This window comes from Pavona decussata, unplaced genomic scaffold (genome assembly GCF_977016875.1).
Source record: "Pavona decussata unplaced genomic scaffold, jaPavDecu1.1 SCAFFOLD_145, whole genome shotgun sequence".
Classification (NCBI taxonomy): Eukaryota; Metazoa; Cnidaria; class Anthozoa; order Scleractinia; family Agariciidae; genus Pavona; species Pavona decussata.
The window spans coordinates 1,609,730-1,631,365 of record NW_028145558.1 but is presented as its reverse complement, the minus strand read 5'-3'; the positions used below and the strand labels follow the sequence as shown (position 1 = coordinate 1,631,365).

Sequence of the window (21,636 nt, the reverse complement as noted above, 5' to 3'; positions counted from 1 at the left end):
GCGCCTTAGGCCAGTTTCTTGTAGTTGTTTCGAGTTCTGATTGGCTCATTAGGTTGCAAACATTTCAGTGTTATGATTGTTTGGAAGAATTAAATTAGTTTCTATTTAATTAACGAAACTGAACAGAAGACCACCTTATGTTTTCAAAATTGATATAATTGGTAAAAATAAAAATAAAAAATTCTTTAGATTCACTTTCGGAGCGTGTACCCTCTCTTCATATCATTTTCTTGACACTAGAACCAGGAACTACCATAAAATTCGTCGCACTTGCACGTTTGTTCTATTACCTACAACTGTTAAAGAGAAGCCCGCTTGAATTGCTTGTATTGTGGCTTAACAATTATTCTAAACTGTGTTATTTTTTTCTACATCTTGTAGGAATTTAAGGTAAAGATGGAAAGGTAAATGGCAGATTGGCAAAATTTTAAAATCATCTTTCTTTTCTTTCGTGAAATTGTAAGGTTTGCTTAAATACTTGTGTTTGTCTTAATAGTGAGATGGCAGAAATGCTAAACAAGATGGAGAACATCGATAAGGTATTAAAACTATGAAAGCTTTTGGTTTGTGTCATATCACCAGAAGTTGGGGACAAAGCGGCATTTTCTTGTTTAAGGTTCATTCGTGGATAGGTCTAGCCTAGTTTTCAAGCCTTAACGCTTTCAATACCGGAAGCGAGCTGCGTTGTAAGCGTGGATTCGAACGGTGACATCAACTTTAATAGCATCTTCGATAACGCGTCGGCGAAGACTGGAATCCAGGCTCAGATAGGACATAGTTTTGGCTGGATTGAGCTTAACAAAATGGATGGGTACGGGATTCTAGGAATGTGATGTCCGGGAAAATGGATTAAATTAGTACCAGAAGATTGCAGACAGATTTCTGTAAAATATTGGACAAGTTTGTTACGAATGAGATTAAAACAGCAATTTACAAAACAGTGACTAAGTGTGCCGTGTCAAAGTGGGATCCGGCTTTAACTGGCGTTTGACGGCAGAAAGTAATGGGTGGTTTGAAATTTCTTTAGCTTGATATAAACCCCTCGCTGAAAAAGCGCAAACGCTGCTTTGCCACAAAAAACCAGACAGACGAATTATCGCCATGCTACTTAGGTATTCCCTTGCTATCCAATCTAAAATCACCAGCTCGTCTGTGATCGACGATTCGCTATCGTCAAGAAGGATGGTGAAGACTTGTGAATCCTAAGCGAATACCATGATGAGTGAAAAGTGTTCTTATCGTAAATAATTTGTTTGTTTGTATTTATTTTCGCAGTCATTTTCTCTGGAAATAGATGAACTTAACAGGTGAAAACAGTCTTTTCATGCTTCCAACCCATTAACTTGATTTTATTTCAATAACAACTTAGCGGTTATTTTGAACCTCCTTGCACAAAATGAAAAGGAATTTTAATTAAGGATGCGAACACTATCGGCAGCATATACTTGATTTATTTATTTATACCATTTTTTACTTTACTTTAATTTAGGCAGAGCCCAAGAAAGGTCGAGGAATTCTCAGTTTGGAAGCAACAGGTGAGAAAGAACGAGAGAAATGTTACTTTAACAAAGCTGTTTGTAATTTCAGATTTTGATTCAGTGAGTAATGGGGAAAGCATGGCAAAAGGCATTTATCCTGAAGTTTTTTCTCACCAAATGAAATACCTGAAACAAACACGAAATGCGAGGACATTTTGTAAGCCCTTACTTGATGGCTCAGCGAGACAGGCCCAAAGCCGTATTAACCCTGATTTGAAAAGGTCTATTGCGATTACCTTGCACTTGTCATTATGAAACGCGACTTAATTTAGGATCAGTAATCCTAGCTTGTCAAGGTAATTAGTCTAACTTTCCCTTTTCTTTTTCAGGCTGTGAATGAACTTGCAAAGAAAGATAGGTAAGTCCAACAAAGTAGAGAATGGAGTGTCCTAAACTATTATATTAATGACACGATGACCATATTTTGGAAGTTAGAGTGACTGTAGTGAAGTGAGAGAGCTGGCGTAACAAAGCATAACTTGTTGCGCTTTGTGAAGTTCAAGCAGCTCACTGGAAGGAATGATAAGGGCCAGTCATACTTAATTAGATTTCAGTTTATGATTAGTTCGGGTTGGATTACACTGTAATTCTCAATGCATAATAAATATAACAATTAAAGAAGTAAGGATATGATTACCAAACGCAAGAGACTGAGAAATCTTTGAACTCTTTGCGAACTGAGATATTTTTAATATTAGTTTAAAATACTTCCGTGGACAATCTGTGAGTAAGATCGTTTTTATGTTTTCTCTCTAACAGTGAACTGACAGAACTTAAGAAAGAGCTTGAACCACTGCAGGAAGTGAGTATTGAGAATACAATCACACATCAGAAATGTGTTAACTAAATCACGCGAAGAGCTAAGAAACTAAAATCACGACTACGATACAAAATTCTGCACTGTGCAATCTTTGTATCTAAGGACAGAATCAAAATATTTTATGACTATACCATAGAGATTCTGGACTAAGTGCTACCTCATTCTATATTATCACCACGAGTAATGTTTGGATAAAGCCGATAAGATTAACACCAGTCTTCTGCAACAATTGGGTTCGACACCACCCTCCCACAGTGAGTCTAAAATGCCTCTACACTATCCTGCATAGGATCTTAAATTCCACTATCCCAACCTTCAGATAGAGGCCAAACGGTAACAAAGCTAATTGCCAGGGGAAATTGTAATATTAAATTTTGCTTGCTCATGTACGGTATTCTAAACACACTGAGATGTCTGTAAACGGAGTAAATTGAAATTAAAGTAATAAGATATATGAATTAATGACATGTTATCTCCTCACCAGTTTCCAACAAGAAAGAAATGTAAGAAATCAAGAAGGGTTATCAAACTGCTATGCAGTCTGTTTTGTTGCACATGTCGCCGTTAAAAGATTCCTCTTGTTTTATATCAGAGTGTAAATAATGTGCTGTTTTGTAAATTGAATATCGTGTACTTTTTTCCTGAACAATTTGTATTCTTGTTTTAACGAACTAAAGTAAAACGTACACTCGTTTTCTTATGTGTTCAGATAAATGAATAAAAATTCGTTTTGACAGTTTGAGCTGGGTTTCGATATTAAACCTTTCGCAAATATTTAAAGATGGTCTTATTCGGAACTAAACCTGTAGTGCTTTTCAGAAATGAGACAGGTTGTCGACGTTTCAGGAGGAATGCGTGGCAAGGCGAGGGAGAGGGAGGAGGGGAGGAGGGAAGGGGAGGGGATTGGACAGTGGGGGGAGAGGGAGGGTTCACGGTCTATCCAGTCCAGGAAGAAGAGCCTACCGCCCAGACCATGACGCGCATAAAATAACGCATGGTCTAAGTTTAGATCGTTGACCTGCATGATTTCCATGTAGAATCAAGGAAAACAAAGTGAAGGAAATCACTTCTTGTGAGCAGAGCTGAGGCGAGTCATTATTGCCCTGTATACCAGCGTTTAGCTCTCTATACAAGTAGGATAATGTCAGGCTCGCTTGCGGCTATGACGTTTGTGTGCTTCGTATCATTGCATCAAACAATGCCTTTGGGTTCCCGAACTGAAAGTATTAACCATTTAAAGTTCTTCCTCTGTTTTGCAGTGCGCAACTCTACTTCGTATTAAGGCAAAGTAAAAGTTTCTATCAGCTGCTACATGTAACAACTAAATGTTATTCAGTCCCTGTTTGAAAACCCAGTCTTGAAACTCGATTTACCACAGTTAAGTAAAATATCTGCAAAACCGCAATGGTAACCAAATGCCCAAGGACATTGACGGTTACCAAATAGGACGGTGCCTACGTTTGTTACTGCGCATACATTCTGCGCATCTCGGGATTCCCGGGTTTCCTATGGATGGTGCCTACTAATACAGGGATATCTTTTACGCGGTTTAAAAATAAGCGGGGAATACAGAACTTAGCAATTGCTCTTGTTATCCAAAAAGAAAATTTGGAGTAAAGAATTGAGATGATTTCGTTGGATTTCTCGTACGAAATACTTGGTACGAAAACTTTTAAGACAAACTTGATCATGCACAGTAATAAAAATGGAGGAATATAAAAGAAAAATGTATGGACAGGTCAGATTGAAGTGAAAATTACGATTTCGTTGAGGCATGAATATATAGGTTTTCGAGGCTTCATTGGCAACTGCTTCAGTAGTCTGCGTAAACAGGGCTTTTATTTCTACGTATTCTTTATTTCATATATACCCTATCTATGCATCATCACAATCATATGAATAGATACACAGCTATATTTCTTTCAATTTTTTCAAATGTCAATTAAATAGTAATTAAATGTCAAAGTGTGCTTTCTATGTAATGGCATTTGAAAGCGGACTGTGATGTTCAGTTATTACGAACTTCTATCTCTAAGAAATTAAACTGTGACTCCCTTTAGAAAGTCGTTCCTAGGTCCTTCCGTAAGCCGACCAGTTGCTCAAACCAGTCTTTTCAGTAAGAAACATCTTATATGGCGCCGAATTTTTAACATAAAAGGGTGATATCCATTTACGTGAGCAATTAATGAAAACTGATTAGTTTTAAAAAAAATTCTCAGTTGATAGAGTTTCTTGTCTAACCTATCGAAGCGGCGTCGATTACAGTAAAATTGGAAGTTAATTATGTTTTAAACAAGAAGTTCCCAAATAAAAGGGCAAGCCCCTTCTTTATTTAACACCTTTGTGGGCGTGAGATCTAAATTTAGACGCCGTTCAGTCGTGGCAAGTTGTTGACTCTAGCGTCCTCTGAAAAAAACATAAAGGCCTCAAAATTTCATAATATCACCACAACAATATAAGAAATTAAGTTCTAATTTCTTTAACCGGGTTTTATTCTTAAAACTAACCCAATTTTATCCGAGTTAAGGGTCGTAGAAAAAGACACATGCTGTTTGTCAGTTTTTTACGCTCTGATAGTTGATTGACAAAAGAAGGTGAGAATGGCCTGGCCAGGCCCCTTTTATGCCGGAATTTCCTGTTTTAGACATTTGTTGATTTATTTCCCACTGAGATTCAAAAATAGTCAACAAACTTGACCTTAACTGGTTTATACTGGACAGTAGTTAGCTTTTGGTGCAACTCCAATGGTTCGTGGTGATACTCTAAGCGGAACCGCTGAAGTAACTAAAACAGAAAGAGAAAAATAAGAAAACGTCTGTCAATCAAAAATCCCTCAGAAATTATGTCGCATAAATTATCCCGAGTATTTCGTGGCAATAGCCAATCAGAGTTGATTCTTCTGGCTTTACCTTTACGTTAGGAAACGAATACTAATTTTAGTTTTTCTTGTTATAAGTTTAAGTATAACTTGTAACGTTGTATTTATCCCCTTGTTGGATTTTGCATTGTAATTTTATTGTATTTTAGACGTAACTTTGGCGTGTTTTCTTGGTAAATTAGATGGACATTTGTCCGTTCGTTCGTTCGTTCGTTCACTAACAATGCGCAGGTGCAAAGCAACCAATTGGAGCCTACTCCGTCATCCTACAGAAATATAAGGGTACTGAAACACCATTAACAACGCCGTTTCAAGAAAAGGAAATATGAGATAACTGCTCGTACGCTGTAAGAGATTGGACTGGGTTAAAAAAAAAACACACCCAGTCCCAATGAAAATTTACATGTCTACTAAAATTGATCGAAAGAAGAGCTAATTTGATGCAAATGAGCCGCATGTTTATAACAAGATCCAGTCTCGCCAGTTAAAGGCAGTTTTGGAGCCAAGTTGGCATTATTCACGCTATCAAGAAACGAGGTGAGTAGCAATACTTTATTACCAGCCAATCAAGTGATAAAATGGTTTCTCTCAGAAATATATCACGCTTTTTAAGGGTAGGGTTTGCAGATGGTTTCATAAACTCCAATTAATTTTGTTGTGAGCGCCGTTTCCTGGTAAATATGCAGTGGGGTTGTCTCAAGGCTGAAACATTCACACAAACCTGGCATGAGATTATTATTTTGTGCTTCTCTGTTAACATTCAGTACACGAAGATCACTGTTAGTAAGACAGACGATCTACTGAAAGCAACGTCAGTGTTGAGCAACGAGTTATGCAAATATATCAAATAAAAAGTGACGGTTTTACTCAAATAATGAATTATAAAGAAAGATGTAGTATTCGACACCTCATCATTTTGAAAGAACTATCTTCCTTCTGAACGCCATAACATTCCGTATAATGGTCGATCGCTAACCACTGAGCTACAGGGTGACGTGAAAAGCTGGATCATTTAGTACAAATTTCACGGAGGGGAAGAATATTTTTTTTTTAGAAAAGCAATCGTTTAGCTCATCAGTTAAGTCAGTTCTTCTACCGCAGGTAAGACAACTACGAGGGTAAAACAAGTTATGAGGCGATGTTCCTCTTTATTAATGCAGATGGCTAAATGACAAAAGAGTTTACAAAAGGAAACCGTATGGATTAATTTGAGCTCAATTTTTAAAGAACCTTAGTTATGCACCTGCCATTTTTAGATACATTTTAGGAAAGTTTGGTGTGCCTCGATTGATAATTTTCCAGTTAATTCAAGCAATTTATCTTTTGAACAAAAATACAGCTCAGAAAAATTTCGTTACAAAGAAGTCTGTATATCTGGCACACTTCCTGTTTAGTTATTCTACTGTTAATTAACAACTCATCCTCGTCTAGCTTACAGAACAAAAAATTCCCACACCAAATATCGAGTGAGCGATGATTTGCACGAAATTCGATGCCCTCGCGATCAAAACATACAAATTGATGAATGATAAAAACAACTAATGAAATCATCCAACCAATCGGATTCTCGCTTTCACCTTATGCCATATGGGCACAGCTGATGCTTAAGCACAAAAATAACATCGTTTTAATACGCTGTCATGTTTGATCGAAATTAATCTACATACACCGGCCTAACAACTTCATGTGAACAATTATCATTTTATCAAAACAAGAATTCGCCGCATTTTCAGATCTTTACGATGACAAGGACAAGCCTCAACTAAAGCAGCCTTGGACATAATTTGGCATTGATCAATAAGGCAAAATGCATCGAAAACATCGTAGACGAAACAAGAAATTAAACAGTTCTCCACAGCAAAATTGACACGTTTGGGTAGAGTTTGAGACTTTAAAGCAACCCGGTGTTTTCCTAGAAAATATTTGTCGGACTGTTTGGCTGAAAAGAACGCATAAAATCATCATTATATTGAAATTAATTGCGAGTTTTTACGTCGCTATCAAGATTTCTGTAAATAAAGCCATCCGGCAAAATAGAAAATGGAGCGGCGATTTACGATTGATAACCATGCGGTCAAACAATTTTAGGAAACATTTTGGAAATAAGACGCAGAAAGTAAATTTATTGTTGATATTTTAGAGGAGCTACTTTTCAATAAGACAGTCAATTTTAATAAGTCGAGTCAATTTTTTTTCTTACAGACAGACCATCATTTGGCAAAATACCAAAGGCAAAACCTTTCGGAAACTTTGCTTTTTATATTTCAGGTCGAAGATCTTATGCCCAGCTCATTTGAAAAAACCTTCATGGTTTTTAACTTACGTGTTAATGGCATTGCTATGACCATATATGGACACTGGCATAGCTCATGTCTCACAAAACAACTGCGAGACAACCACACTGAACACGAATGAATCATTGAAATAAATTAAAAACAAAGGTCTAGTCTAGGAAATGAAATATTACTCTAAGAGTTCTACTCTAAGAAACGACTGAACATCTTTTTCTTTACTTTGTTCTTATCCACAGCTTACAACGAATTAACACGAGGAGAAGGAACGTCTAAGTTTTATTGAAGTATGTTTGGTAACGCTACTAAAGATCCTTCTTTAGAAAATCTGCAAAATGCGTGGAGAAAAGTTTTCCTCATTGAATTTATTGTGGTGTCTATTATCAACGTTTTCACTGTCGTCGCCTTTGCAAGAAATCGCCACTTACGCAAACGCACTACGTATCTGATAATAAACCTGACCGTGGCTGATTTACTGGTGGGAGCAGTGACGGGACCAGTGCAAAAATTTAGTTCCCCATATTTCGATGACGGTTTCAGATGGCAAGAATTCATCATTTTAACCTCGATACACATATTCCCCGCAGCCTCTCAAACCAGTCTTTCGTTAATTTCTTTGGAGCGGTTACACGCCACACTTTTCCCCTTCAGGCACTGTTTAATTGACAAAGGGTTTTACTTCAAAGTTATTATTGGCAGCTGGATGATAACTTTGCTTCTATCATCCATGATGTCTGTTCTTGAAGAGTTCGAGTTAGTTCAGTATGCAATTGCATGTTACACATTCCTAACCTTTCTTATCATAACTGTTTCCAATGTTATTATTGCCATAAAAGTCAAAAGTAACCCTCCCCCGCAGCATTTTAGTGCAGTTGCCTCAGAAAGGAAATTGTCAGTAACCTTAAGTATAGTTACCGTCGTGTCTATCCTAACTATTCTTCCTTTTTCTATTTGGATGGCAATTCAACAATACATATTCAAACAAATGCCCCCTGCAGCATTCAATCAAATATACGAAACGTTACTGTTATTATTTTATGCCAATTCTATAGTCAATCCCTTGGTATATGCCATAAGAATGCAAGAGTTTAGGAAGGCGGTTAAGGAGCTCTGTTAGAGGACTGCAGCGACAAGGGGCGTCCAACCCATTGAACTTCATGCAATGTAATGCATGGGCACAGAGATAAAAAGCAATAACCAAAAAACAAAACCGGTTAAAAACAATCCAGATTTGGTTCAACCACATACTTAAGTTACTTTTTTTAATACTTTGTGATGTAAGTTTCTAACAAGTGTTGTAAAGGATGTTCCTTTTGTTGAATTAAATCAACTGCACAGTGACTGTCTTTTCTTGGTACAAGTAAACTTTGAACCTTCAAGTTGTTGAACTTATGAACAGTACAATTGGAAACTACTGGCTCAAAATATTTGTTCAGTGCGTTATTAGACAATCAATAGGAAGAGTTTCTAGAAGGTTTCATTGAATAAAGAACTATTGACTGTGTTGCTTTTTGTCTCTTCACTGTATACCCGATCGTACGTGGTCGTCCACCGATTTAGTGTTTTGTTTATTTTGTTTCACTAAACTTTTTTGAGTTCCTGTGAGCCTTGGGAAGGGAAGGCGACAACGTCTGGGTAATTTCACAGGTTTGAAATTCAATGATCCAACTGTGTGCAACTAAGCTATTATGGTGTGTGCTACATGAAGATGCTGTTAGGTGCTTACAGTGGTCAGTATGTTGGAATTTCAATCAGAGCATCAGAGGGCTGCAGTGGTTCAGGGCTCATCACTGCATTGTAGCTATAGCGGTCCATCTCTCTGGAACAGCTTACCCTGTAATCTTAGGCAAGCTGAATCACTTAAGCAACTACTTAATCTCTTTTAGGTAAGTTGAGACATGGCATTCATGGAAAGCAGGTCACGTTTTCTTTAGGTTTTAGTATTATTGTTTAGGATTAGGATTTTTATATATTTATACATTTTGATTAGGTAGATTGTCTTGTAGTTTTATGTTGTATCGACCTGATGAATTTTTTTAACCCTGTGTAAATGAAGATTGAACTGAATTGAATTGAAACTAAATTATGTGAAGTTATGTCATTTTCTCTCTCTAACCAAGTTGTGTAAATGGGTGCTTGCTTGGGTAACTGTGCAGGAGAGAAAAAGAGTCAATAAAACATTTCTCATTACCAAAAATGCAATGTTGTGGACACGAGCCAATCACAATTAACCATGAGCAATCTGATGTCAATCCAGTTTGGCCTCATATTTTCCTTTTTAAACCTCAAATGCCTTTTGACGAACCCTCCCCCACTCCTCTGAGTTTTCAATGACTTTCTGTGGGGGTGGTATACAACAACTGATCCAGAAGACACAAAACTTTATCAGGTCCCCCTATCAAGAAAAGGAAACATGGGGGGAGGGGAGGGGACTGATAAAGGGTTACTTTTCCTTTTACCTACATGTACATGCTGCTCCCTTGTATACACACCTTGAAAAGCATTCGATGAATTAATTCTCTTGTCTTCCATCTTTTTAAGTTCCTTCATTTCCTTGTCAACAAAGCCCTGGGTGATTTCAAAATTAGCAATTCACCATACTTGAGGAACGTCTTGAATATTGGTGTGTCTATGTATTTCCCAGCAACTGTGCTTGGTAGATTGAATATGAGCTTGTGGAGAAGCTTTAAAAAATTTCAACCTGTGAGGTGAATCTCTGGGCTTCCTGTTTTGGAGCATCTTCATACAACCCCAGTCAAGCATCAATTACCTGAAAAATTAAAAAATGTATATAATAACAGTGCATAAACTTTTATAAGGCACATTTGTTGTACTGTAATAATTGAACTATTAATCACATAAGAAACTACACCTGTACCTCTCATGTGTTGTACTAATTACCAACTGCATGGTCTTATAAAGGGAAACTCTGCCATCTAGAAATTTTCATACCACATATGCATGGAGATTTTGGACCCTGAGTTGGGGTGCTCCCATAAAAAAATGATGGGGAAGCCTATAAGCAAAACACAAAAAATTGAAGAGGAAATTTTGTGTTTAGAACCAGAAGTAGTGCTCAAATGTAAAATGACTGGCGTGCCCAAAGAGGAGGGGGGCGGGGAGGTATTTTGACCGTAATGCCTTATAAAAAAATTTTAAGAAATGTAAAAAAATGATGCCTCATAATCCCTATTTTTCTGAGCAGCAAAGCACCAGAAGTAAGCTTGTGAAGTGCTTCACAGTCATGTTTTATGCTTTATGTTGGTGTCTTTAGCCTCGCGTGGCTCAGGGAAAGGGTGAGCAAGGCTCAATAAGGCCTTTTATTTCCTGGCTACACCTCTCTCTGTGATGAAAATGGGTTAAAGCTTTGTTTTAAGCCAAGTGAATAAATGATAAATGTTTTTTTTTTCTCATTTAGTGATAAAGGCATGTTATTGATTGAATTACTAGTTTAGATGATCTATCCCTGTAAACTACAGCAGAATCGTGGAAGCTAGGCCAATAAACTATAATCAATAATCATCCTGCATATAACTACTTGGATTTGAATGTTGATGAATAGTACAGTATATGAAAAAGAAATGTGATGTTATGTTTTAAGCTGAGACATAGTGAATGAATGATGGATGACACATACATACATGTAGCATGTATTATTTTAGGGGGAGGGGTTAAATGACATGGGCATACTTCAAAAAAAAAGAAAACGTAATATTGTCTGAAGCAGCACATTTAAAGTGCTACTGCGATCAAAATTTTACCCTTCCCTTTGTCTTCAGCGTTGGAAAGTGTAGAAGGAAAGTACTACCTATGCCAAATTTTAAGTTGTAATTCCAACGGACAGTTCGATTATTTTAAGGGTAATTTCCACATTTGGTTTGCCGCCATTACTCAATTCGAAAATGTCCATGAACCACATGGAGAGTTGGGCCAAGCAGAATGTGACGTCATCTTTAATCCCTTCACTTCACTGAGAATCGTCCCCATTGTCTTCAAAACTACCACTCACGTTAGAACTGAAATCAGACCCCCATTCAGTAGAAGTAGGTAAAGAACTTGAGCCTTTTGACTGCTCTATCTCGCTTTTCGATGCCGCCAAGATCATAAGATGACGTCACGAGAGGGAAGCTGCTGCGCAAAATTTGTCGGCACAAGTAGTTGTTGTTTGATTAATGGCGGACGTTTTTTTACGTACTTTCGGGCAGCCTTTTTAAGGGTATACTTTTGTCAGGTTGGTCTGAATTATATTTTTCTTGCAATTTTTAATTTTTAAAAGGTCTAAATATTACCTTAAAGCCCAAAAATCTTGTTTAAAAAATTTTCAATTTTCGTCGCAGTGGCACTTTAATAAAATATTAAATATGTTCAAAATTAGTCTTAAATGAAATGATATAAACATCATAATGATTTATTTACTTTCTGTGGATTATTTGCTGTCAGTTCCCCTTCCAAGGCAGGCATGTGATCATCTGGTCCACAAGCCTTAACTGCAGTTTAACAAACCTTAAAATAGGAGAATCTTTGCTGACCTCATTGTTTACATTTTTTCTCATTAGCATATATAAAACAGTATGCTATGAACAAATGGGACATAATAAACTAAAAAAAAACTTGTCACATCCAGTAATCAGGGTGAATATCTGTGAAAAATATTCTACAAGAAATTTACTTTGAAAAACTGTGAAATTTACATTTAGAATGTATGACTGGGTGGGCCAAGAGCTACCACCAGCCAATTACATCCTTTGTAAAATCTGAACACTTAAAGTTCATTTCTCAACCTTTTAGCCGGTTCTACGTTTGTCAAGCACTTTCAATTTACAGGATCACATTTATTTGTAACGTTAGTTAGTAGTTTTGTATGTATGCTAATGAGGGTGAACAAAAGTACATGAAGATCTTCCTGGAGCATCAGCGGTTAAATGCCATTAAAGTTGTCAATGTTTTCCTCCACTACTTTTAATTATTAGCTTTCAGTAGCCTGTCTGCTAGAATCAATACAAGAATGTTGGACGCTTCAATCTTGGTGATAGCTATAGTAAAACAATCCCAGCTGATAACAACTCATGCCCGTTTTCAAGATACTATTATAATAGCACTTTTTTAAACAACTAGTAATTCTGACACTTTCAAATAAACTTCGATAGCATTAAATGTCAACAACCTTTTAACAATTGTATTTTAGCTCTTTTTGTGTACTTAACTTTGCTGTATTTATTTTATTTTATTTTTTATTTTATTTTTCACACAACATTTATTTCTGTATCAGGTATCAGACAGGCTGCCAAGCTTATAATCTTTTACAAATCATTTTAACCAGTGACTGCCACTCTATATTTGTTAATAGGTAATTTATGCATTAAGGTCGGCACATGAGATGAGCAGTGTCGGAATCAGCTGCTGCCCCAGTGTCGCATTAAATGTAGCAGACCCTGTCAAAATTAACGATGTTTGCATTGCCAAACTGATTCAGATGCTGCTCTTTTGCTGCACTTACTTTATCAATCAGGTTCGGCACATGAGTGGAGCAGCATCTGGAAACACACTTTGAAAGGCACCATCTTGAATGCAGAAAAGGCACTGGTGCGAGTAACCTCGTCCTGAAGAAGACTCTGTGCCTTTGCTGCAAATGCTATAATGGAATGGAATGGTGGAATGAAACCAACGAACACAGAGACACGTTTAGAAGTACTTGACACTTTAAACGTGATCATTATTTCTAAAAGAAAAAGTTCCCAGGAGGAATTAGCAATCCTCTTTATACTCCAAAACCAACTGAGCTACAGGCCAAGTTTCACTAGTCTGTAGGATAACCCCTGACTATCCATATTGCTAATCATTGGTGTAAACCGTTGTTATTATCATTATTATTATTATTATTATTATTATTATTATTATTATTATTATTATTATTATTATTATTATTATTATTATTATTATTATTTTATTTTATTTTTTTTTTTTTGAAAGTCAAGTGCAAGTATCACATTACTCAGGCTTAACGGTAGCCTCGTGGGTAGACATTTTTGAGCTCCTTGGGACACCACGCGCTATGATGTGGACGGATGTCTGAATTTGGGCCCATCCGAAATCGGCTACCACGTGCATTTGGTAGACCACTCGACTCGCGTTGGTGTTCTACTTTTTGTTGTGCTACACCGTGCTGACGAGAGCCAACCAGCTCGAAACAGCTGTCCACGATTGCCGCATTCTGTTGATTCTCGGTTTGGTCTCTATCATGTCGCTGTCGTGTTAAGTTTTCTGCGCAGTCCAGCCTTGCAGAAATTTGACTGGTTTTAAGACCGAAATATATCTACACCGATTATTGACAATTGGTCTGCTCAAGTCTTGGTTCTTTAAAAGAGCGCTGCGAATAGTTTTTGTCCAAAGTTGCCAATAGAAAAGCAACAGGTTCCATAGTCTTGTTATTCCTTTTCTTTTTTTTTTTTTCTCCTTTCTTCTCTCCTCTGCGTTTTCCTGAACCTTCTCGTGCAATAAAAAGAGCTCAAGTTTTCATCGACCGCCTAATTTCAAAAGAGCCTGGTTGACATGTATTTCAACAAAAATGAAAGAGTCCAATACTCAGCCAAATGAAATCAAATTGCACTCAGACGGAACTAGTCATGTGTCTGTTCTCGTCGTCTTTACCCAGCATGCGTTAGGTAATAAACCCATGTAAAAAAAAAAAAAAAAGAAAGGAAAAGAAACTCTCCGTAACACGGTACGGCTTCATTTTTTGTGCTCTCTTTGAAGGCAAGTCGAGGGCGATATGCTTTTGGTTTTCCCTTGGGATTCAAAGAAAACGCTTGGTCACCTGACTTAACAATCCTCACTTGACTGGAACATTTTAAAAGACATCATTTACGAAATAAATAGAAGAAAACGACTGGAAAAACCACGAGACTAGCTGCTGCACTCTGGGTGTAGTTTGGGTTGATATAAGAGAGCTTAAACAAACTTAACGTTCGATCAGGAGTTCTTTTTTCGTGGGAGCGCGAAAGTTGGGCAGCGCGATGGTCTCGACCGCCGACTCTTGCGCTGCCACACTTTCGCGCTCCCCCGAAAAAAAGAACGCCTGATCGCAGGTTTAAACAAACTTTACCCAGATGAAATACAAATTCCTAGAGCTTATGATGAAAAGCATATTAAATCAGTTGTTTCTTCAATCAAAAAGCTGCTGACCAAAAAGAACGCTATAGCGCACTAGCAACCAGACTTGGCGCGCGCATTTAAAATTACGCTACGTCATAAAGGTCAATTTACTCGGAGTTTTCGGGAAACGTTGGAAAAGCGACTCAGGAATCTTTACAGCGTGATATATAAAGAAAGCCACAAGCGAAAAGCTAAGAAAATGGCTTCTGGCCGTCCATCAGGTTAGTAAGCAAACCCTAAGTAGTCATATGTTAAAGGATTTTCAGTTTGCGTTTTCATTTGTGGATTTTCCTTGATCGCTCGCTTCCAACATTTCATTCGGATCCTGTCGGAATAAAAACTCCGCCATGCACTTTTTCGCTGCACTGTTACCCAACTTACAATTTCCAAACAAAACATTTCCGAAGTCATTAACCCTAGGGCGTTAACTGAGAATTTTAAAACACCGTAGGGACGCAATGTGTTCAGGAGTTATTTTGTGATAAGCGCAGAAAAACTACACCACCAAATTTGTTTTTGACTCCAATTCAATACATCCCATAATTTTCACATGTTTTTAAAGAAAGACGGGTGTAGGAACTTCAAACGATATATTTTATGGAATAATACACATTTATGGAAAGGTGCAAACAGTTTTTACTTGTTTTCAAATGTTTATTTTTTACGCCTGCTATGGTTACGGTAGAGATCAAGAAATCTTTTTATTACGTCATTCCAAGAATGCTTAGAACTTTAGAAGAGTCGCGCGCATCGAATTCCAAATGTCATTTAATTGACGTCATAACGGAATTTTCAGAAAATGTTGATGAAAGCAACGCAGTGAATAAAAACCCTAATCTCGTACCCAGATGTTTGTATTTGGAGAAAACATTTGGTAAAATCGATCATGTTCTCCAATCTGACTGGTCAATGAAAATGGCCCAATGCGAGTCGCGTCTTGTCGCGTCAGCCATTCTCTCGCCAATTTTCAAATCTTTCACCTTTGCACGCGCGGAGACGCAAGCCTTACAAGAAAATCTATCTTGACATATCAGTCCTTCGGTGAAAGTGGTTTCTTGTATCGATTTAACTTTAATGTTTCATTAAACTGCAACAGGTTCTTACAAACTAACATATTTTTTACATTGTTCTCTTAAATTGTTGTGAAATTTTTGTTTGGTAATCTGAGGCGTGCAACTAAGTTGTGGTTTAGCGCGCGAACATTGTGTACCGTTGTCAACAAAAAAGTTAGCGGTGCTTTCTGGTAACCCCCAAACTTTTAAGTTAAATAAATAAATAAATAAATAAATATAAAGTCGTTTCATTGGTTCTTTCGAAAACTTTGAGTAAATCTTCCTAAGTCGGTGATATAGGAAGATTTACTCGGAGTTTTCGAACCCAATAAGGCTTTAAAATCTTACTAAAGTAAAAAGTAATAACCAATCAATAAAAAGCCACAAAATAGCTTCTAAAATTAATGCTTTTCATTTTTATACACTCGTTTACTTTTCCAATTTCAGTTGACAATTCAGCTTGTCATGGACACTGAGTTGGTCTGTGAGTTCTTGATTCCTTGTTTCTGAGAAAAAATGTTTTTCAAATGTCTCTCATAACAACTGATGGCAGCTTGTCGCGCAAATAAGTACGACGTTTTACTTAATGTTGATCAGTTGTCAACATTTTAGTTTTCAAATCAATAAAAATCGATTTATAGTAACACAAATTGTGCACAAAACTTGGGGAGGTAGAGGGGGGGGGGGGGGGAGGGAGTGAGATATGCATGCCAGTATTGACATTTTGGGGGAAATTCCACAAAAGATGTAATATCTGGCCGACCGATATTAATTGGCTTGAATAGCTTTCGTTTGCTAAGTATCGGCAACAAAAATTGGAAGGGTCCATAAGGTGACTCTAAAAGCAATAAAATCTGCTTTTATTTTAGATCGAAGAAATAATTTCTTCGAGATGGAGAAAAAGTTGAATCACCAGGAGCGTGAAAATGAGGTAAGTACATTACGATACATTAAATAGAAAAATAAGAAATGCAGACAAAAATTCTTCTCCACTTCCATGAAAATTTCTTCGAAACGAAGAAGAATTTAAATGGTCATCAGCAACTGAAATAAAGTAATACACTGTGATATATTAAAAGGAAAAATGAGAGATACGGACAAAAGTTCTAAGAAATGCACTTACTTTATTTTCTTGCATTGGACGATTTTTAAATTTAAATTCAAGAGAGATCTAACTAGTAAGAGCAATGCCTGTGATGCTGAGGGAAATTTTATTTGAAATGTTTGAAGGAGAATTGAATTTCATAAGGAAATATAAGACTCAGGGCTTGAACAATTGATGAAACCGATGATCGGAAAATCAAACGATCAATCGATGACAATGGATGCCAATTAATCGATTGATATTGAGAATCGATGAACAATCGATGCACGAGTTTTTTGTGATTATCGATTTCATCGATTATCAATTTTTATCGATTATCAACGCCAATCGATCAGTTAATTGACATTGATTGTCATGGATTGGTTCTCATTTTTGATGCGTTTTATTTTCAGTCAAGATTTACAATAAGAATCTGAGTCCAAACTGTGGCCTATAGTTCTCTTGTGACCGGTGGTAACTGTGTTTCGGACAGAGGGTGTACGTGTTGTGTTGTTGGGTTTTTCCCGCGCAGCTCTAAGTTTTTTGATTTGTTCTCTCTCACCCTGTTTACTTTATGCGCCTTTGTTGTGACAAAGAAGTAATAAAATGATTACCGAAGCCTATTCACGTTTATTCTGGTTTCTTTTATTACAATTCAGTATAATTACATCACCCACCATTCAGAGCTCACTCGTCTCCCGTCGCATCTGCATACAAACAATCTGGTGAACGAATTCAAATCTGAAACATTTGTGCGTACTGCGAGCGCGTATACGTACATGCTGGAACGTGTGGAATACAGAATTTTTTTTTTTTTAACACCAATCGATGACAATCGATGAGTTGCGACCACTTTTGTGTGATTATCGATTGGTCGTCGATTGGCCGATGCCAATCGATGCCAATTAACTAACAAGGCGTCGATTGTCATCGATTGATTCTCCGATCATCCGTTTCATCGATTGTTCAAGCCCTAAAGACTGAATCGCTCTAAGAAGGGCGGATATTTCATGACAAGATTTGAGAGCGATCTGCTAAAAGAGATTCTAACGATACTGGAATGATAAAAACTTAATATCTACTTAATCCGACAATACAGTGCATGTTCCTGATTTTTTGTAAAATTTAGGAGACTAAGTACTGAGTTGCAAGTGCAGATTTCCGTATTTTCATGGGATTTAATAATAAATAATTTGAAATTGATAATTATTGCAAAGCGAAAGCTTGCTTTGTTATTCATGAAATCGCCGATAGCCATGTTATTCATTCGTTCATTGATTCGTTCGCTCATTTTTCTTCTTTTTCCCTTTTCTTTTAGAAGTTAAAGGAGAAACTTACGTCGAAAGAAGAGTACTTGAAAATGGTGACCAGAGAAACAGAGTAAGCGATTATTGTTTTAATCATTTATTTTAATTAAAATACAACACGATGTTTATATATCCGTCGGATAGACCACATAGAGCCAACAGCAAACCGTCTCTTTCCCTTCGCTAAGCGTGTGTAGTGTTAAGATCTCCTAGAAGAGGCGATAGGGTCGTTCAGAGCCACATAAGGTTAAACTAAAGGTTTCTAAATTAGAACAGTGTAGCAGGTGCCAATTGAAACTCGCCTTATTGCCTCTTCCAACCGTTTACATTACAAAATACTAAGAACAGGTGATGAGGTGTTTTGGAGGCACAAAAGACAAATCCCAGCTTTCCTATTAGTATAGAGTATTTTATACCTACTGATTGATCGAGTCAATTTGGACAAATATGAGAAAGGAATTCGAAAAAATGGAGTGGACGAAAATCGGCCGATTAATGAGAATCTCTGGCAATGCTCGAATGTAAGTATCTTCAAAGGCTCTTCTTCGAAGGCTCGGATCTTTCTCTAGTCAAGCGCTCTAAGTAAATATAATTAGGTAATTATTTTCTTATGGAGTTTTTGCTTAGTCTAAGGGCAGATTATGATTATGACTATGATGATTATATTCATTATCCTTATTTCTTTTAAATTTGTTGCAGCATGAAATATAAGCAGTTGACTGCAGCCAAGAAAAAAATTAAGGCCGCAAAAGAAAAGGCTCAGGTTTGTAATTTAGAAAGATGAGAATCTTTTTTTTTTCTCTCAAAAAATAAACAAACAATGGGGGCTGGTAGAATGGCGTGAACTGGGTAAAATGGAGGAATAATGAAATTAGGACATGTAAAATGAGCGAAAAAACAAACTGAAGAGAGAACGGTGAAAACAAGGGAAGCAGGGGAAACTAAGAGAAAAGGGTGGGAACAGGTACAAAGGGATAAAGAAAGGAACAGGGGAAGGGGGGACGATGATCTACTGGGGAAAGAAGTGATTATAAGAGAGACAAAACCATGTAACTGGAGAATAGATGCCGGAACAGCGATAAAAGAGGGAACAGTGGGCTAAAACATTTAAACGAAGAACATGGGGAACAGTGGAGCATTGTGTCTACAGGGGAAAAGATATCATTGCATAAATTAGGGCCCCATTAAATAGGAGGAATACAAGTTTTCAGGGGGGATGCAAGGAAAAAAGGGATTGGGAATCAGGGATACGAATAGGGGATAGGGCTATTAGCTGGAGGGGGAGTCACGTATCAGGAGATTAGAAATCGTATGAAAACAAGAAATGGAGATTACGGTTGAGAGCAAAATGGAAAAGAGACAGTGAGACAAGGGTTGAGGGAAAGTGAAGTATAAAAGGACTCAGGAGATTAGGAATGAGAACAGGGCCAAAGTTGGAATAGAGGATGGAGGGTGGAGGGGGGGGGGGGGGGGTTGAGGGTAAACACTGTATATGTTGGTTGATGAAAGAACGAATTAGGAACTGTTCAATTTTAGTGTTGGGAATTTTGAGTGTTTCAGTGCAAGTGTTGGGAATGAACTCAAGACATTATTCCTTCAGGTCACTTGTATATAACTGTATCTTTCATCTGTCAACAGGCTGATTTAAAATTGTTAGAAGAAAGAAACACCGACTTCCACGGGTAAGTGTTCACTGCAATAATACAACAAAACTTAAAATAATCTCTGCTGATCACTTAGAGAGAGATAACAGCACGGGAACAGTTATGGTGTGTTATTTTTCTTTACAAAATATAAAAGTGTTATTGTATTACTTTAATTTGTGCTTCTTTCTAGGACACTTCAGGAGCTGAAAGGAGAAAGAAACAATGTTGATCAAGAAGAGGTAATTTCCCTAAATTTTAACAACAGAACTAAAGGTCCTCCTTGCCTTTCCAACAAGCAAACTCTCGATTGATTTAAAAGGTACAAAAGTATTCATCTTTTTATTTCGTCCATCACCATTACAGACAAGTCATAGATTTAATCGTCGCCATTGTCATTATCATCCTGATTATCCTGAACTTTTTCCATTGCCATCCTAATCATCGTCATTGTCACCCACCATCACCACGTGACCCATCATCATCATCATCATCATCATCATCATCATCATCATCATCATCATCATCATCATCATCATCATCATCATTATCATTACTAGTGGAAGTGTTTTTCCAAAGTTATACCATAAAGGTTTTGAAATTGTCCGAACTCACTACATCACTAATAAGTCCTACTTTATCGTAGCCTCCCACGCAGTCGTTTTTAGGGGAATCGTATTACCTCCTCCCCACAAACGCCTGCTTACCCAAGCGCCACATTCCTTTCCGCCGCTAAGCCAATCACAGTGAACCTTCTAAAATCTGGAAGGTTGACCTTGACCTCAGAACGCCTCTCGCGGGAACAGTGAAAAACATCACAACGGAGACAGAACTTGACCGAGCTTACGTGAGCTTTTAGCACCGTGTGCCCTACGTTCAAACTTTCTCGTGTAAATGCCTATCAACTGACTGCAATAAAAAAATTCGTGACGGGAAATAGCGATATTTTCGTCAATTTGCCGACTGGTTACGCAAAGTCGCTTTAATATTTATCAAGCTTTGCCTTCAATCTTGTCGACCCTGCGGTGTGGAGGAAACCAAAATATTACCCGATATGTTGGTAAACTTTAGAGATTTTGCAGTTGAAACTCGCTTTGTTGTTGCAATTTGTTCGGGGGCATGTGCGACATTTTCCACAAGGACCACAAGTTGATCGGCTCTTTGTCGTTTAACTTTCCGTTTAATAGTCTTTAATGAACTGATAAATACTGCAGATCTCCCCTTGATACCTTCTACATTCTTCTTTGCTTTCTCAAATCGAGTTAATCTGTCGTAGCACTTCGTACAAACAAACAAATCTGCTCCAGAGTTTCGGCACCCGTAAGAGGCGATATCTTCACCGATTGTCAACTCGATCAGGCGGGGAAGATCGATTACACTTTCCCGAAGCTTTTGACTCTCCCAGCAGTGTCAAAACGTCGCACAAGAAGCGCTTGTATTCACATTCGATATTTGCTTTGGTGTTTCAGCCATGACCAGCCATTCCAGAAGTGAAAAAATATATATATTCCAACTTAACTCCCGCATCTCTCAAGAGTGTAACAGAGACTGTAGACACTGTACAAAGCTCGCGGGAAACGGAAGCGACCATCGTAACCAGCAATTTGATTTGATGTCATTAAACAATGCCTCGATGGTGATTGGCTAGGGTGCTTGGGGAGCAAAACAATGGGAAAGGAATGTGGCGCTTGGGTAAGCAGGCGTTTGTGGGAGGAGGTAATACGAGTCCCCTAAAAACGACTGCGTGGGAGGCTAACTTTATCGCAGAACGACAATGAACTTGCAAAGCATATGTCTTTCAATTGCATTGTCTTTCTCCAATAAAGAGGGAGTTCGAGAGACACAACGTGAGGGGACCAGTCGTGATTGGT

At 37.6% G+C, this 21,636-nt stretch overlaps 1 protein-coding gene and 1 long non-coding RNA gene across 2 annotated transcripts in view; both read left to right on the top strand.

Moving 5' to 3' along the window:
* LOC146466374 (uncharacterized) overlaps nucleotides 1-21,636 on the top strand; it is a 36,229-nt gene that overhangs the window by 8,994 nt on the left and 5,599 nt on the right. The window lies entirely within an intron of this gene.
* On the top strand, nucleotides 18,138-20,086 carry LOC146466375 (uncharacterized). Its single transcript, XR_014868061.1, has 4 exons — nucleotides 18,138-18,195; nucleotides 18,822-18,885; nucleotides 19,761-19,804; nucleotides 19,959-20,086. It is a non-coding gene; the product is annotated as an uncharacterized LOC146466375 (long non-coding RNA).